General features: G+C 34.9%; 1 pseudogene; it reads left to right on the forward strand.

Annotated features, from left to right (window-relative positions):
- Positions 1-16,827, forward strand: part of LOC137404369 (retinoic acid receptor RXR-alpha-B-like) — a 55,057-nt pseudogene extending 38,230 nt beyond the window's left edge.
- The last annotated feature ends 2,622 nt before the right edge of the window (positions 16,828-19,449 follow it).

The following is a 19,449-nucleotide window of genomic DNA, read 5'->3' on the forward strand; positions in this document are numbered from 1 at the left end:
TGCTTTAGGTTGTCAGTTTAGAATCAGCCATTTATTGAACCTGTAGCCTACATATAGTGTTTGAAAGCTAACGGCATTGACCGCTATAAGAAACAGTGTATAGATTGGTTATTAGGATACTGCACTCAGAATTAACCATTCCGAGGCTGGTTACTGAACTCAAACACTATTAACAACAATACACGTATGTTAATCCAATTTTACAGCCTTACACAGAGACAAAAATGGAATGTATGACGTCACTAGCTAAGTGCTGGGTAGCTGCTGATCATCTTAAAGACTTAAACACTGCTAGTCACGAGTGAGCTTAGAGAATGTCACTAGCTGTACGTGGCTAGTTGCCAGGACATGCGATAGTTGTATAGCCAGCGGTTTAGACCGTGCAAAATCATGTAGAAGAGTTTCATTAGCTCTGAGGCTTTTCAAGTGCTCGTGAAAATTTATACCTCATGCGTATTGATAGTGGGAATGCTGCAAATGAGGCTCAAGGAACCCAGGCTAGCTTTGCACCACAAGTTGGACAAGGAAATCGTTTACCTGTTTACCAAATTCTTGCTGAATGGATTTTTAGCAAATTTATGTCATTGGTTAGTGTACAACTCATGAATTCGTCTCGAACAGTGTCCTGTTACTATAGATCTACAAAATTAGAATTGTTTTCCATTTTCATTTGATCGGATGTTAAGAAAAGGGCAGACAACTCTTTGTATGGCACATTCATCCTTTATAGAGGTTTGCTAGGCGTAAATGAATACTTGCCTGAACCCGTAATTCAAAAAATTGGTTCAGGTTTAAAGTTCACTGAAGAGGTCGTAGGTATTTTTATTGCTTTCGTTCAAAGTATAAACCCGACATAATTGTTAAAATTATGTGAGTGCAATGAGCACTCTGTTTAATCATTTTAGTTATTTAATTTATTATTTATTGAAATGAAATGATTAAATTTAAGTTTTAATTACTTTGAATGCGTTTCATTGATATCAGCTCCATGGATTTAATAAATCTACAAACTTTGTGATTATTTGTCTAACTGAATCAAGGTGATTTGACAGTTTTTATTGTGTACCTCAATTGTTCCGAAATCGCTGTTTCTATTGCAACTGCAGTCTGAGCCTGCTTCTTCCGATTTTACTTCCCTCGACTCTCCATTCTCCAGACTTTTTCAATGTCGTAACATGGCTCAGTAGTGTTGGTTGTTTGTATTTTTCGCTCGGCATATTTGTTTTCTAGAATTAAATTTGAGCACAAAATAGAAACGAGATAATCGTAATATATCTTGTTTGAGTTGTAATTAATATTCTGTTTGAACCAACAGAACTACAATCAAGACGAAATCGATTGCTTAGTTCATAAACTGCTTATGACAAATGAAAATAGTGTCAAATCAATTGTATGTCTTATATTTTAACTAATTGCTGTTGGTCATGGTTTAATTGTTTTTAACAATAATCTGAAATTGGTGGGTACACAGGCTAATGTTTTAAGGTGCTGCGCTTTTAGGGTGTTTTTATAAGCTGCTTCGTACAAAATAACCAGGATTTAATAATGGCTATTCAACAATTCTTGGTTATATATATTAGCCATGAAAATTATTATTACAAAGCAAGAGTATTATTTCTGGTAACTTCTACATTACCAAGCAGTCCTCTCATCTGACTAAATCATCTGCCAAGGCACAAGCGGTGTAAAAGGTCTCATCAATGGCATGGAAGTCACCTGCCAGAGCGTGTCGTGTTGGTGCCAGCATTGATGGCAGACATGCTGTGTAGCACTGTGAAGTCATTAGTTAAACTTTCATGAGCTGTCTCAGTAACCAATGGGTGAAATGCAATTGGTACAGAGATTCCACACCAGCAGCCATAATGCAAGTATTTGCAAGCGTAAGGGACTTGTTCAAACAAGATTAATAGCATCACTCCGAGTTACCTCATCTTATCAGCTTTATATTATCAACTTTATTATCCTCACTATCCTAGGTCTGCTGATCTATCCTTCATAGAATACATCATTATCTTGCTCATCTCGTTGTTCCTTCACCTTTAAGTTTAAAAAATTGTGAACCGCGCTCTGTATTGCTGTGGTCACAAGGGCTTTTGACATGCTCTTGTGGTCGTAGCAAACTGCTCGAGGCCCTTACTTGTAGTTGACAAAAGTATTAGCTCCGGCTAAGCGGAGCTAATACTCCCTTTTATAGATAGATAGATAAACTTACACCAAGTTTTAGTAGATTTTACAGAAAGTGTCAGTATTTCTATCATTTGCGATTGTTTTTGATGTTGGAGGTGATCTGTCGCCAGGATGTTTATAAATTAAAACCGACAAACTTGATTGCGGTTAAAAGAAAACTTGCGGTTAATTGTGGTTAATAAAAAACTACGTGCGAAATGATGTCACTAGTTGCTATCATCGCTACAGTCGATATCAGCTATTGTGTTCAAATTGCAGTATTACGTGTCTCTGTGCTGTCGGTCTTTTTTATAGACGTCATAATTGCACTTTCACTTTATGTGAGCGTTATAACCGCAATCAACATGTCGATTTTAACCTATGAACATCCTTGCAGTCAGATCACCTACAACTTCAAAAACAATCGCAAATGATAGAAAAATACTGATACATTCTGATAAAATCTACTAAAATCTTGTGCAAGTTCATCTTCATATGTGAATCTTGCAATCACTCCTTTCAGCCAACAAGCAAGTTTGACTGTTCTATTTATTAGCATGCTGTTTGCTGCAGCCAGCCACTGTATAAGTAGGCGTGGCATGCTAGCGTGGTATTGATTGCGGATGCAGATACGCTCTTTCTAGTCTTTTGTCTGCCAATTACACACATCCTTATACGGCTTGCTAACCCAATGGGAGGTTATATAACTTGCGCTCCATCTAGTTTTTGTGTCATCATATTATTATTATAATCATTTCTTTCCGTAGTTGCATTTGTTTGTTTTACAAAAATATTTTGAAATATGTTCTTGTTTTCGTACTGCTGGGTGACAGAAATCGTCACAATACGGGGAAATGACATGACTGGATTTTATTTTTTTCTGAAATCTTTTAATGGACATATGAATATCCATTGAAACACCTATCACATGGTAACTAAATGAGCCCACAACTCCAAATCTGTATCATGCGCACGATGGAAACAAGTGATTCACATAGTTACACCATCTATCTGTGATAAACGCACTGCTTGCCTAGGGCAATCGACTCATCTTTTGCGCTAGTGTTAATGGTGACAACTTTGTTGCAGCTGTGCTGAGTGGAGATCGAAGAGCCACGAGTGGAGGAGACCAGAAGAGCTATGAGCCTGAGTCGACATACAACGATGACATGCCCGTTGAAAGGTTGTTAGATGCAGAGCTAGCGGTCGAGCCAATCAACACTCAATACGTCGACAGCAGTGTAAGTTGTGACAACATTTTTCTCGACATTCCATCGAGTTTAGCTTTCACGCTTGTTCTTGCAGTTTTTAAGTTGAGAAGTGTTTGTTCAATGATTTCATCATTTAGAGCAGTAGTCTCCAACTACCGGGCCGCGAACCGATACTGGTCCGTGGATCAATCACTACCGGGCCACACCATAATTAATTAGTCATTTGTTTTACTGTAGTTATTATCCAAGTCAAGGACGAAAACAATGTACATGTACTTATAGGGCTCTCTCTATATGTGCTAATACCTCAGCAATCTAGTTTGCATGTAATGATTACTAACTGGCCTCACAAGGTGAAGGACCGGTGTTGCTTAGGTAATAAAAACAGCTTATAAACAGTTACAGGTAATATAGTGTAAAGGTAATGTAGTAGGTAAGGTAATGTAATGTTTATAAGCTGTTTTTTATTTTCCATGCAACGCAGGACATTCATCTAATTATACATAAAAGACTGCTTAAACCATAACTGCCACGAACAACTTTTATCGTATTTACTAGGTAAATCAGACACGCTGATTCCAATTTTGTAATCAAAATAAAGATTAGGCCACTAACTTTCAGAGTAATGAAGGATTTTTTATAGCGTTTTAATTTCGGTCTTGAAAACAACACGATCGGCATAACAATCTCCGCCCATAAATACGTGACGTGACCTAGCTTTTTAGGAACAGAAGTTACGTAGGGATGTTTAGACCGATTTAGAATAATAGAGATGGGTGTTTTAAAATCCATTAATATCTAAATTCAGCCTTAAAAATAATATCAGTCTCTTCTGAAAGGTAGATAAGCTATTTAGCATTGCATATTTAAAAAGTGCGATAACAACGCTAGCTTGTGATAAAACTGCGCTTTTTGAGCTCATTTTTCTCGGTGTTTAGCCCATTTAAACGTCATGTAACAAGCTGCGAGCAATTTTAAATAGTTTATATCCCTTTCATAAAAAACTGAAATTATTTTACAAGCTGGATTTAGATAATAATGGGTTTTAAGACACCCATCTCTATTATTCTAAATCGGACTAAACATTCCTAACTTTCGTTTCTGAAAAAGCTAGGTTTCGTCACATATTTATGGGCGGAGCTTGTAATGCCGATTGTGTTGTTTTCGAAACGGATATTGAAACGCTTTAAAAAAGCCTAAATGACTTTGAAGGTTAGTGGACTAATCTTTATTTTGAGTACAAAATTGGAATCAGCGTGTCTGATTTACCTAATAAATACGATAAAAGTTGTTCGTGACAGTTATGGTTTAACAACACGGTGTTAACAGACTGTTTCATCTAAAAATAGCCCAACATAAACTTCAAGTATAACTCCTGAATAACTTTATTGAATGATACAGCAGAATTTTTCAATTGTCTGTTCTTATAAATGTAAGAATAAATGGTAGCTTCAAGATTTTCCTTGGTGACCAACTTGAACAGATGCTGAACTGTCGAGTCTCTAACTGAGCTGTTCATTTTTTAACTTTGGCTGATGACAAGACTTGGACTGCTCATATAATGTGCTGTGTATGGTCTCCCTGCCGAGCATTTCTTGCAAAATTTGCCAAGTATAGACAGCACCTTGAGTGAATAACTTATATATATCGGGTCAGATATCTGAAAACCTTTTGTCTGCGCATCATGTTTATTATGGTAGAATAATGTAATAAAGCGAAAGACAAGTTGCATCCAATGTGCACTATTGTGTCCAACTTTAATGGCAATCTAATGAATCAACAGAAAAAATGATTATGTTTGTACCAAATACTATAAAACAGAGTTGAAGGCTAAGAATGAACAATTTGCCTAAAAAGAATTTTTTTCATAAAAGTACTGGTAGTAAATATATGCCTAATGAGGGTTTCAGCATTATCACTTTACAAAGATATCAGAATTCTATAAAAGTAATCGATAGACTAAAAGTATCCGCAAGTCAGTTTTTCTGTTTGCAAAGATCATTATCTTTGCAAACAAAAAACTGACTTATTATATGTGGTATACACAGTTATAATTTGTGGTTAGCTCACACTAATATGCACAAAATGTGCAGTGCGGTGACTTGAAGATTTGAGCACTCGCTACTATTAAAAAAGAAATCATTTTGAACAGAAGGCTATAGTTTCATTTTTAGTTCTATTATAGTTTTAAAGTATAATTATAGTTTTATTTTTAGTATTGCACGGTTAGCTTTACCACAACATTTCTCACATTTAGCTTGTATATCTAGAGATCTGACAGCATATGGTATATATATTAGGTCTAACCCTCTCTGAAGAGATCAATTCCAACTTGGCCAGTTGTTGGAGTTGAGCAAGCTGTATTCTCTTCTTGCAAGTCATGCTTTTAGTTAAATAGTGGTTATATTGGACAGAACACACTTAGATATTTCTGTACCATAGCTGGTCGCCGGAGCAGCATGAACTTGTAATATTTGGAAGTTGTCTACTCATGATAATACCATTACTAGAAAGTCTCAACTCACAGAATTTTAACAGCTAGGATAGCAAAATGGAGTCCTGAATGATGATAGGCAATATTGGTAGAGGAAATAGCAAGCTCAGACCTACCTAAGACATTCAAACACTATGTTTCCATGGTGCGCAGTACTGCGAAGCAGCCCCCTCCGAAGTCGAGAGGATTGTACGTTTCCATGCTGCGCAGTGGTTTTCAGCAAATACCGCAAATTAGCCAGAGAAGAGAAATTGTATAAATCGAATCGCCTGATGGAGAAATAGAATCGATCACGGATACCGAACGTCATAAACAGTCTTTTTTATTATTCTGTCGTCATTATACTTTTATTTACAATACACATTCACAAGGTTTTACAAACCTTAACACACTTTTTACATAGTAATATATTTTTACTAAGTATTTTTAAGTAATATATTATTTAAACGTTAATTTAGGACTTGCCACCTATTTTTCGAAGTGTTGGCATCGATAACAAAGTCCAGGAAAGTAATCACCTCATCATCCTCGTGAATGCAGACTATAATTAAATTTTTGTGAAAGAAGATCGGAAGAATAGTAAAAAAACAAGATTAGCAGGACAACCTTTGTACTAGTTGATGGTAATCGTAAAATCTGTCTCCACGGCATGAGAGCTATGCGCAGCCACTGCGCAGTCGCTGTTTCCTTGCTGCGAATTTGCACTGGCTTCGCACTGATCAGTGCGCAGTGATTTCAGTGCGAAGACGCCGTTTCCATGATTCGGAGATAGCGCAACTCCGAAGCACTGCGCATCATGGAAACATAGTGAAAGTTTGATCAATTGTATTTCAAACATAGCTTAGAGGATGTTACAGCTGTTTCTAGTGACACGGTGGTAATTTACTCATCTTCTGTTATTCAGAGAGACGCTGTTGCCAACATCTGTCAGGCCGCTGATAAGCAGCTGTTCACTTTAGTGGAGTGGGCCAAGCGCATTCCACACTTTCAGGAGCTGCCTATCGAGGACCAGGTCATCCTTCTACGATCAGGTACCTTCTATTCCTCCTCCAGCTGTAACGCCTCTGTCTGTATCTATCTATAGTTCTATACTGTATCTATCTATACTGTATCGATATATCCCGTATATATCTATACTGTATCTATATATATATATATTGTATCTATCTATCTATACCGTATCTATCTATACCGTATCTATCTATACCGTATCTATCTATATTGCATCTATATACATATATATATATATATAGCATATATATATATATATAGCATATATATATATATTAAAATATTAAAATAAAGCGATGTAAAATTGAGTAAAAATGAAAGTTAAAGTTAAGTTTAAAACAACTTTATTACTAATAGTTTCATATTGCCATGCAATAATCATCAGATAAAATTGTTAGCACTGAAAACGACTTATATATAGATGGAAATAAAAGCGTAGGTCTTAAAATACCTAAATACACCACTGATACGTAGGATTAAAATTAAAATTAGCAAGCAACACGATTTAAACAACCAGATTGCTGCAGCATCACAATGAGACCCCTATAACTACAGAACCAAGAGAATGCAACTGCCGACATAAGAATGGCTGCCCACTACAAGGAAAGTGCCTGAGCAAGTCAATTATATATAAGGCGACAGTCACCACCAATGATCAATCTGCGGACGAACATTACATAGGATTGACTGACACCACATTCAAACAACGCTATTACAATCATATGACAACCTTTAGAAATGTAGAGAAAAGATCAAGCACCGAGCTCAGTAAGCACATATGGACCTTAAAAGACCAAGGCATAGAATATAACATCAAGTGGAGCATAGTCAAAAGGGCTACATCATACAACAAGACCACAGGCAGATGCAACCTATGTCTGTATGAGAAATTTTATATTATATACAATCCTAACATTGCTACCTTAAACAAACGCTGCGAACTAGTTTCAACATGTAGACATGCTGGCAAATTCCTTTTAAGCAATTTTAAGACTTAACTTTTAAACTTCTGCATTGTTGAGGCTTTAAATCGTGTTGCTTGCTAATTTTAATTTTAATCCTACGTATCAGTGGTGTATTTAGGTATTTTAAGACCTACGCTTTTATTTCCATCTATATATAAGTCGTCTTCAGTGCTAACAATTTTATCTGATGATTATTGCATGGCAATATGAAACTATTAGTAATAAAGTTGTTTTAAACTTAACTTTAACTTTCATTTTTACTCAATTTTACATCGCTCTATTTTAATATTGAGCACTTTCATGCAAGAGACTGTTCATACTGCATCTACTGTATATATAGCATATATATATATAGCATATATATATATAGCATATATATAGCATATATATATATAGCATATATATATATAGCATATATATAGCATATATATATATAGCATATATATATATAGCATATATATATATATAGTATATATATTGTACCTATCTATACTGTATCTATCTATACTGTATCTATATATATCACTCCTCCAGCTGCCATTCTTCCTCACTCTTCTGTCTGTATCTATCGATGTATCTATCTCTGTTTAGTGCCATCTTGTTCAGCTAATCTTACATCCTATCTCACTTGTATTCATTTACGTGCGCTTGCCTCTGTTCAATTGTATAGTTATCACTGCACACTGGTTGGGTTACCAACCGTGCTGCATGAATATAAATTATGTGTATGTTGAAACAAATGTTTTCCCAGGTTGGAATGAGCTGCTCATTGCCAGCTTCTCGCACAGGTCTATACAGGTGACCGATGGGATACTCCTTGCTACCGGCCTCCATGTGCACAGGTAAGACTCAACTAGCTCTGTGCGCGTGTCATATCAGCAACTCCTCATTACTTTGTATACATTAGACACTTCTACAACGTAAATACATGTAGTCTGATCTGAGAATGTTTATGTTATAGAGATGTACATTACACCAAGCGTAAAACATATGTAACTTACCTAAACCAAGATCCAAGATCATCGCTAACTCACCCCTTTGGCTTGTTAAGAAAGAAAAAAACAGAAAATAATTTTTAATTTAATGTTTGTACAGTAACTGGTATTATTTGTTTTATATCGACAACTTTTCCCTTTTTTCTCATTACTTTAACTACTTGGCTTAGGGTTTATGATTACGATAATTTTACGCTAAAGGGAGTGCACACCTTCAATGTCAACTTCAGTCCATTTTTTACTTTTTTCAAGGTCTATCCTGCTAAGAAAAAATATTGTGTTTGCCTAAAATAAAGTAAAAGAAAAATATATCTTTGATATAATAAGGCCGGTGTCTGTTTGTGTTTGTTTGTTCAGGACCAGGGTTATAGTTAAGGATAAAAGATAGCTTTCAGCGCTACACCAACCCGTGACATTCAATTTGGGAGACAGACACTCTGACAAGTGTACCGATCGATCGCATTTAGGTGTTTTCGAATAGTTGTGCACATACATCTCTGCTTTATCGGCACACTTAACGACCAGGCGATTCACTAGACTGCCAGGGTACTTATACATGTGTATATATATATATATCATATATATATATAATTATATATACATAATTATATATATATAATTATGTATATATAATTATATATATATCATAAAGATCTCCATAAAAAGATAAAAATTGAAAAGAAAATAATATTTTCAAGGTTAACTATGGGACTCTTGTTTTTCAAATCTAATTTAAGAACTTGTACCGATTTGACACGTTTCATTATATGAAATTTTTTACAAAATATGATGTAAAAATTTTCATAAACTCTTTACATTAGGTGAAATTTACAAAAAAGAAGGTTTACATTGTAGCAGAGTCTACTTTGATTTGTTTGTATAATTTCTCTGAATTTCGCTGAACTAGGTGAATGTTGATAAGTAGCTGTAGAGGTGGGTGTACCTAGTTAGTGTACCTGATAGTTAGTTTACCTGATAGTTAGTGTACCCGATAGTTAGTGTACCTGTTAATTAGTGTACCTGATACCTGTTGTTTGAAATGATTACATTCTGTACCAACACGTTTTGGTCTGTTCGCAATACTTAGTTCTAACAAAGTATTGCGAACAAACAAGAACATGTAATATGTTTGTATTAATTTTATTATGAGGTTTTTATACCCTGTAACTGTCACCTGTCTTTTGAAATTTTCTTTGAGCTTCCATCAACCCTTACTTTGCGTGGTACAATTGTTTCAAGTGATGCCAGATTGCCGGCTAGCGGTTTACTATGTTACATAAAGCTGAAGTAGGTTACATATATAGTGTAGGCTACATATATTATGTAGGTTACATAGATTAAGTAGATTATATACAATTACGTAGATTATATACCATGACGTAGATTATATACGATTACGTAGATTACCCTACAGGATGAAAATGTTTGATGGATTTAATAAATCGCAATTTCGCGAACAGGCGATTCTGCGAATTATTAAATTTCGCCAATAATTAGTTCGATTTTTAAACACAAGGGAGAATAACTAGTGCCTCAAATTAAAAACTAGTCTCTAGGCAAAAGTAGTAAACGTAGCCGAGTTACAAATTTTTAAAAAATCATCGTCAGGCCTTTGAGTTAACCCCATTGCCAATGCATCACACTTCTTTACAAAATTATTTAAGGTTGTCACATGTTATTCGAAATTCGGCACGGCATCATCATCGAAAAAAATCTGCAGTTCTTTATGTTGAAAAGACTCATAACTTACGGCAAGTTGTTGGTTCCCTAAAGGCCTCCAAATCGATGAACATTCATGAAAACCTTTGGATGAAGCCAAAAATTTACAGCTTAGTATGATCGACATAAAATTCTTAGCTAAACAAAAACCTAAACACTCGGTTTACGCGTGCGAAGGGTTAACTCTATTGCAGCTAGCAATATAAATCTTGATAGAGAGTGATTGTGTTGATCCGCGAATGATTTTGCCCGCGAATGTGCATGAAAAAGGCGATTTGCGCAAAACTTAACTCCGCGAATATTTTCATCCGTTAGGGTATATAGGTTTTGTAGATTAATGTTCCCTTTTGTTTTACTGTTTTATTTGTGAACCAGGAGCTCTGCTCACGATGCTGGAGTAGGAACCATCTTTGATCGGGTACTGACTGAGCTCGTCTCTAAGATGAGGGAGATGAAGATGGACAAGACAGAGCTGGGGGCTCTCAAGGCGATCATCTTGTTCAATCCAGGTGAGTTGCTCGGTTCTCTACCTTTCAAAACTGTTTTGAGAGGTTGAACGATATTACCTACATCGTTTCTCTATATGTCAAATAAAATGCTGATTTTTACTGTGTATTCATCAAAGATAGCCAATGGAGTAGCTATTCCTTCAAAAACATCATTGATATTTGGTTTCCATACTCTCAGAAATGATCATGTGTATTCAAATTCCAGTTATTCTAGTGGTATTTAATATTGTCTTGTCTAGTATTTTAGTATATTTAATATTATCTTTTCTAGTATATTTAATATTGTCTTGTCTAGTGTATTTAATATTGTCTTGTCTAGTATATTTAATATCTTCTTGTCTAGTGTATTTAATATTGTCTTGCCTAGTATATTTAATGTTGTCTTGTCTAGTATATTTAATATTGTCTTGACTAGTGTATTTAATATTGTCTTGTCTAGTATATTTAATATTATCTTGTCTAGTATATTTAATATTGTCTTGTCTAGTGTATTTAATATTGTCTTGTCTAGTATATTTAATATTGTCTTGTCTAGTGTATTTAATATTGTCTTGTCTAGTGTATTTAATATTATCTTGTCTAGTATATTTAATATTGTCTTGTCTAGTATATTTAATATTGTCTTGTGTATTTAATGTTGTCTTGTCTAGTATATTTAATATTGTCTTGTCTAGTGTATTTAATATTGTCTTGTCTAGTGTATTTAATATTGTCTTGTCTAGTATATTTAATATTATCTTGTCTAGTGTATTTAATATTGTCTTGTCTAGTATATTTAATATTGTCTTGTCTAGTGTATTTAATATTGTCTTGTCTAGTGTATTTAATATTGTCTTGTCTAGTATATTTAATATTATCTTGTCTAGTGTATTTAATATTGTCTTGTCTAGTATATTCAATATTATCTTGTCTAGTATATTTAATATTGTCTTGTCTAGTGTATTTAATATTATCTTGTCTAGTATATTTAATATTGTCTTGTCTAGTGTATTTAATATTGTCTTGTCTAGTGTATTTAATATTATCTTGTCTAGTATATTTAATATTGTCTTGTCTAGTGTATTTAATATTATCTTGTCTAGTATATTTAATATTGTCTTGTCTAGTATATTTAATATTGTCTTGTCTAGTGTATTTAATATTGTCTTGTCTAGTATATTTAATATTGTCTTGTCTAGTGTATTTAATATTGTCTTGTCTAGTGTATTTAATATTGTCTTGTCTAGTATATTTAATATTATCTTGTCTAGTGTATTTAATATTGTCTTGTCTAGTATATTTAATATTATCTTGTCTAGTATATTTAATATTGTCTTGTCTAGTGTATTTAATATTGTCTTGTCTAGTGTATTTAATATTGTCTTGCCTAGTATATTTAATATTGTCTTGTCTAGTGTATTTAATATTATCTTGTCTAGTATATTTAATATTTATTGTTTAATTTCATTGGTTTTGTATGAATAAATTCTGAATATTCACCAACATTTATTTCTGGGTTATGTTAGTCATGGGGAGACAATTCTCATTGGTAGATGCCAAAGGCGTTTCGTGCAGCCCCGAGATAGAGCAGCTGAGAGAGAAGGTCTACGGTACGCTTGAGGAGTATTCAAGGACATCTTATCCTAATGAAGATGGGAGGTTTGCTAAGTTACTCCTGAGACTTCCTGCTCTCCGGAGTATCGGTGAGTATGACTCCTCTACTCGGCCTCTTGTCTGTTTGTCTGTCCGTTGATGCGGGACAATGTCTACAGTGGGAGCTAATTGCACCTCTGCGCTCAAACAACTGGCTGAAGGCGAATTCACTGCTGCCAAAGTAGTGAATGTCTCGGAATGATTGTGTGACTAGCTCGCTTGATGATACCGTCTCCGAAGTCCTTTTTCTATTCATATCTTCAGATCGTCACAACTCAGCTAGAATATGAAACACTCAAGGGAATTTTAATTCTAGGTTTTATTAGCTCCATGAATGTGTCGAATTTTTTATAAAATCACATGAATGAGTGTGTGAATGCGTGTGTCCAAACTACTGTAGTAACTGCGCTAATTGGTTAATATTCATAGAACTGTTCCTTAATACCAGTCGCACATAGCTAAACCCATTTAGTATTCTACTGAGTTAATGATAATGCAAACAGGTCTTTTTACAATTTTATTGAAGAAACTCATAGCACAACCATAGAAATGATAGTTTGGTGCTATAAATAAATTTCATGGAAGTCGATGAACTTTGGCTTACCTTAGAAAACAAATCTTTCAACAAGGTGTAAAACTTTAGTAAATGTTTGGCTTTGCACTAGCATAATAGCATTATAGCGTTGAAAGCTTTTCAAAAACATTACAGTTGTGTAAATTGGGACATATGTATGCGGTTCTCCTTCACCTAAATTGGTTCTACATTGCTTGAATTATATTAAACAATTTTATTAAGCAGTGCTGCATCTTTTCATTTTATAGTTTAATATCATGGATCTCAGGAAGACTAGCGCTGCGAGTGGCGATAGCTGTGAAAACAAAAGGCAATGTTTTCCTTGAAATTATTACAATAAGTAAAAGAAAATAAGAGTTTCTTTAAACAAGCTCTGTTAAAGATCTGAGAGGCCATATAGTATATATTGAGAGTAGTTAAAATCTATCACGAGGACGTATGCTTGCATGGCTGAGCAGCCATTGGACAGATAGCCTAAGTTAAACCACCAACTCTTTTCCAGGCCTACATAATGTAAAGTTACCTAATGAGATGCCTAATAAAAGTGAAGGCGGAGAGTTTGGACATGATAGTAACATATGATAGTAACGGATGATAGTAACGGATGATAGTAACGGATGATAGTAACGGATGATAGTAACATATGATAGTAACGGATGATAGTAACGGATGCTAGTAACGGATGATAGTAACGGATGATAGTAACATATGATAGTAACAGATGATAGTAACAGATGGTAGTAACATATGATAGTAACATATGATAGTAACATATGATAGTAACATATGATAGTAACATATGATAGTAACATATGATAGTAACATATGATAGTAACATATGATAGTAACATATGATAGTAACAGATTATAGTAACAGATGATAGTAATATATGATAGTAACGGATGATAGTAACGGATGATAGTAACGGATGATGGTAACGGATGATGGTAACGGATGATGGTAACGGATGATGGTACCGGATGATGGTAACGGATGATGGTAACGGATGATGGTAACGGATGATGGTAACGGATAATGGTAACGGATGATAGTAACGGATGATAGTAACGGATGATAGTAACGGATGATAGTAACGGATGATAGTAACGGATGATAGTAACGGATGATAGTAACGGATGATAGTAACGGATGATAGTAACGGATGATAGTAACGGATGATAGTAACGGATGATAGTAACGGATGATAGTAACGGATGATAGTAACGGATGATAGTAACGGATGATAGTAACGGATGATAGTAACGGATGATAGTAACGGATGATAGTAACGGATGTTAGTAACGGATGTTAGTAACGGATGGTAGTAACGGATGATAGTAACGGATGATAGTAACGGATGATAGTAACAGATGATAGTAACAGATTATAGTAACAGATTATAGTAACAGATTATAGTAACAGATCATAGTAACAGATTATAGTAACAGATTATAGTAACAGATTATAGTAACAGATTATAGTAACAGATGATGGTAATATATGATAGTAACGTATGACAGTAACGGATGATAGTAACGGATGATAGTAACGGATGATAGTAACGGATGATAGTAACGGATGATAGTAACGGATGATAGTAACGGATGATAGTAACGGATGATAGTAACGGATGATAGTAACGGATGATAGTAACGAATGATAGTAACGAATGATAGTAACGAATGATAGTAACGAATGATAGTAACGAATGATAGTAACGAATGATAGTAACGAATGATAGTAACGAATGATAGTAACGAATGATAGTAACGAATGATAGTAACATATGATAGTAACATATGATAGTAACATATGATAGTAACATATGATAGTAACATATGATTGTAACAGATGATAGTAATAGATGATGGTAACATATGACAGCAACAGATGATGGTAACATATGATAGCAACAGATGATAGTAACAGATGATGGTAACATATGGTAGCAACAGATGAGTTTTTTTAAAAACGTGAAATCTACAAACAAAAAATTGTAAATACGCTACTTTTATTTAAGGACTAGCTGTTCTACCCGGCGTTGACCAGGAGTTAAAAATCAGCTTATTAACAATGAGGGGTAATGAGAGTTGCTCGCCACTTGCTATTACCCTGTTATACGGCTTTTTCGCTTAACGATGTCACACACGATGTTTTTTGTCCCTGCCATACGACAATTATGCTCCATACCGTCATCAACAAAAATATCTCTCGAAATTCAAATTTGGCAGTCAGTGTGCTTGAATACGTTTGAATAGTAAAGATGCAGATATGCTATTCATGGAAATCCCTCCGACAATGTCTGAAAGATCTGCAATTCACGCTCTCTCAGTTCGTCGTTATTCGCTACAATTTTTAGTGAAAACGAAACCAGAAACAGGCAATAAAGATTGAGACGGTGACAAAATTAAGGTTTAGTTTAGTAAAATACATACTAAAACTTCAATTGTGTATTTAGTAAGCTAAATTCACTCAAGTTAAATTCATAGTTTGCTCTACATCTGTCTCGAAGATAAGGACTCTCCACGGTACATACTGTACATAGTAATGTTACATTTTATTGCAGATCATAATCACTAAATACACTTAAGTTGCTGTAGGTAACTGTAGGTTACTAAGGTTAACATACTATTTTGTAACTAATTTTTAATATGTACAGCAATTATATAAAAATTTTATTTTTTCACCAGAGGGTGTTTGCACTAGATAATTACTATGGGTTTCTATATCTGTATGCTACATTTTTGCCTCACGATGCCAACATCGGAACGAATTCATGTCGTATGACGGGGCTACTGTACATGTACATGCGTTTTCTATGTTGTGGATATGTCAGGATTCTTACGCAACCTTACATTCTTCTGCAGGATTGAAGACCCTTGAGCACCTGTTCTTCTTCAAGCTAGTAGGAAATGCCCCCATCGATACATTTCTCCTGGAAATGTTGGAGGCCCCGCTGCAATGAATAGCTCGGCTCTCTTCGACATACGCTACAGTTTAATGACTGTTGTCTCTGTCAGTCGGGGTCACTTTTCTCAGGGTTACAGTTGCCATGTGTTTGATGATTCTATAGGCTCTATCAGTTGGAGTCGTGTCGCTTGTACTAATTTGTATATTACCCACTTCTCTACGCACCAGATTCTAAGCCCTTTGGCTGCGCCTGTCTTACAGTAATATATCAAAATTTACTTTATATAACTTTGAGCTTTGAATCAGACAAGTTTTGTTTTTTGCGGAATGTATACATTTATGTGTAATAATAAGCTAAATCTAACCATAAAATGCTTTTAAATATTCACCTACTTTTTCCAGATTCAAACCATTATTCTATTTGTTTATGTGTGCATTTCAGTTGATCGCTTTTTACACACTTTACTTGGTTTAGATATTTTGCTTCAGTTTCACAGTATTACAAAATGTGTACATATCGATATTTTAGTAACTGTATGATACCTGATAGATTTGATGCCATATTGTGTGTAAATAGCCATGTTTCTGCATGGTTGTTTCTGGATTATACCATTTTACTCAATATACCCTTGCAACAGCAGCTTGTAGTGTTTGATCATTTAGTTGTAGGGTTTGTTAGCGGCACCTCACATATTTCCAGAAAGCAATATGCTGGTAGTTTTACCAGTTATTTTGTGATTCCTCCACACAGATATCATGTGAAAGGAATACCACTAGCTGACAAAATCTAATTATTGATGTCAGAGATTTTAATAGGTGTAAGTAATGAAGGACACGAGTCTGCTAGGAAAGTAGAAGCTCGCTCAAATCATATCAACTTGTATAAAGGTTGTTTGCTTCATCGCATACTGCAAAATCTATGATAGATGCTTTTTATCACCATGGCAAAGTCAGTCTGGGTAATATACAGAGAGTAATGTCATCTACATGTAGAGAGCGCGAATGGACTCGATATGCCCCTTTTACTTCCTGTGACATCACCTCGCTATAGCCCATTTACTTCTAGTGACATTACCTCAATATGGTCCCTTTACTTCCTGTGATATTACCTCGATATGGCCCTTCTACTCCCTACGACATAACCTCGATATGGCCCCTTCACTTCTTATGACGTTACTTCAATATGGTTCCTTTACTTCCTGTGGCATTACCTCGAACCTGACCCCTTTTACCTTTGTGACATTACCTCAAATGGTCCCATTTACTTCCTGTAATATTATCTCGATATGGCCCTTGTACATCATGTGACATTACCTCAACATGATCTATTTTACTTCCTGTCACATTGCTCACTCTATACAATTCTCTATGAGGCTGAAGTAAACAGTGACTATGAAAATGTATCTACTTTTGTTAAACTATAAAGCAAAATATATTTTAAACAATAGTTCTAAGGCTAATGACACAAAGCAGCAATTTTAACAGCCTGTTTCTTGTGCAACAGTTTATAACGCGACAATGTAAAAATAGTGTAGTAATACACAGGAAGTATAAGGGCACCATATTGAGTCTATACCCCTTCCATACATGTTAACTTGATGAGATACCTCTATGTACATTACTATGGGATGATGAGTCAATAAACTACAGCAGTATTACGCTGCTGTAGTTGTTCCATATTGTGTGTACATCGTTGATTACAGCACATTAGTTGAACACATTTACATGTACCTCATGTACCAGAGTGATTTCTTGTGTGCCCAGTAATTAAGTGATCATGTTTAGCACATCGGCCATATTGTGTATTAAGTAGAGAAACCTGGTCATACTGTAACCAATATTAACAATGATGTGAAAAATTATGTGAAATTTAAGGTGCATGTAGATAAAAAAATTGTAACTTTTAAATTAGACGACATTAGACAAGCAAGCACAGCCACTCTGCTAACAGTCACCTTATTAAATTTCAATATTAAATAACCTTGTATAGGCTTGAAGAAACAGTATTTTGGCCCAGCTGGATGTATCTACGTATAGACGTCTACCGCTATTATAATTTAGTATAAGCCTTAATATATAGGAGAAAGGCCAAATACTTGTAGGTCCTTTTTCAGAATGCTGAAATCTGGTGTCAATGAATAGCAATTCAAACTGATAATTTATATACTTAAGAATTTACCACAATATTTAACACGATGCCACTTGCAAGACATTTGACAACAAGCTGTTTACCGTTGATGACAAAGTTTAGATAGCCAACACTTGTGATGAACTTGTAGTATTGCATTTGTTGTCAAACAAACTCGCAAGTACATGCCTCCAAATACACTGTTATAATAGAACACTAGTACCTTGGCAATTTCAAGTGCCGCGGGAGATCGTCAGGTGTGCTACTAAAAAGCAGGGAATGGCTATCTATCTATATACACAATACATGTAATTCTAAAATCTTGTAAGGCAATGATTGCTCAAGTGGTAGTCGCTTGTTCGAATCCCATATGATGCAATTTTTCTCCTAACCACCAACAGGGCTTTGAACAAACGGATGAACACAGCTCATGTTATAGTAAAAATTCCCAAGGTCCCTATGTAAAATGAAAAATGCTATTGCTTACAGTTGCCCTTGGTTTATTCATACGTAACCGAAATATAAGGCGCTTTATATATTTTTGCAACAAGAGAGACGATTCTAAATGGTGAAGCAGGTTAGTGAGATGTTATTAAAGGTTTAATTTAGCGCTTCCTTATTCGTGTTCATCTCCAAACCTTCGACGGCTGACAAGGGTAATCCGCGCACCACCTTCTTTATAATTGAACAAAAGGGATCAAAAAATGAAAAAAAGACGTACAGTGTATTTGGGATATATGAAAGCAATATGTTATTGGAAGGTCATTCTAAGAAGGGTCTGACGTTTTCACAATGTATTAACACATAAAAAGCAGTCACTTTATAAGCTTTGACTGCTTCCCTGCCTCTTCTTTGCTATTATCTGATTAAAATATCTTTTTTGTGGGAGAGTAAAATGCGCAGATCATTTTCAGAATTGATCACGTGATACAATACTTGATTTGATGTAGGGAAGAGATGAAAACTCATTTCTGCACTCAAATAAGTTGCCTTACTTATTCCCTGATCGACAAACCTGACTTTGCATAATGTTTAGCAATACTGTTTGCTATACCAGTATAGCTAGCAATACTGTTTGCTATACAAGTATAGCTAGTAATACTGTTTGCTATTCTAGTATAGCTAGCAATACTG

The sequence above is a fragment of the Watersipora subatra genome, chromosome 9 (genome assembly GCF_963576615.1).
Source record: "Watersipora subatra chromosome 9, tzWatSuba1.1, whole genome shotgun sequence".
NCBI classification, from domain to species: Eukaryota; Metazoa; Bryozoa; class Gymnolaemata; order Cheilostomatida; family Watersiporidae; genus Watersipora; species Watersipora subatra.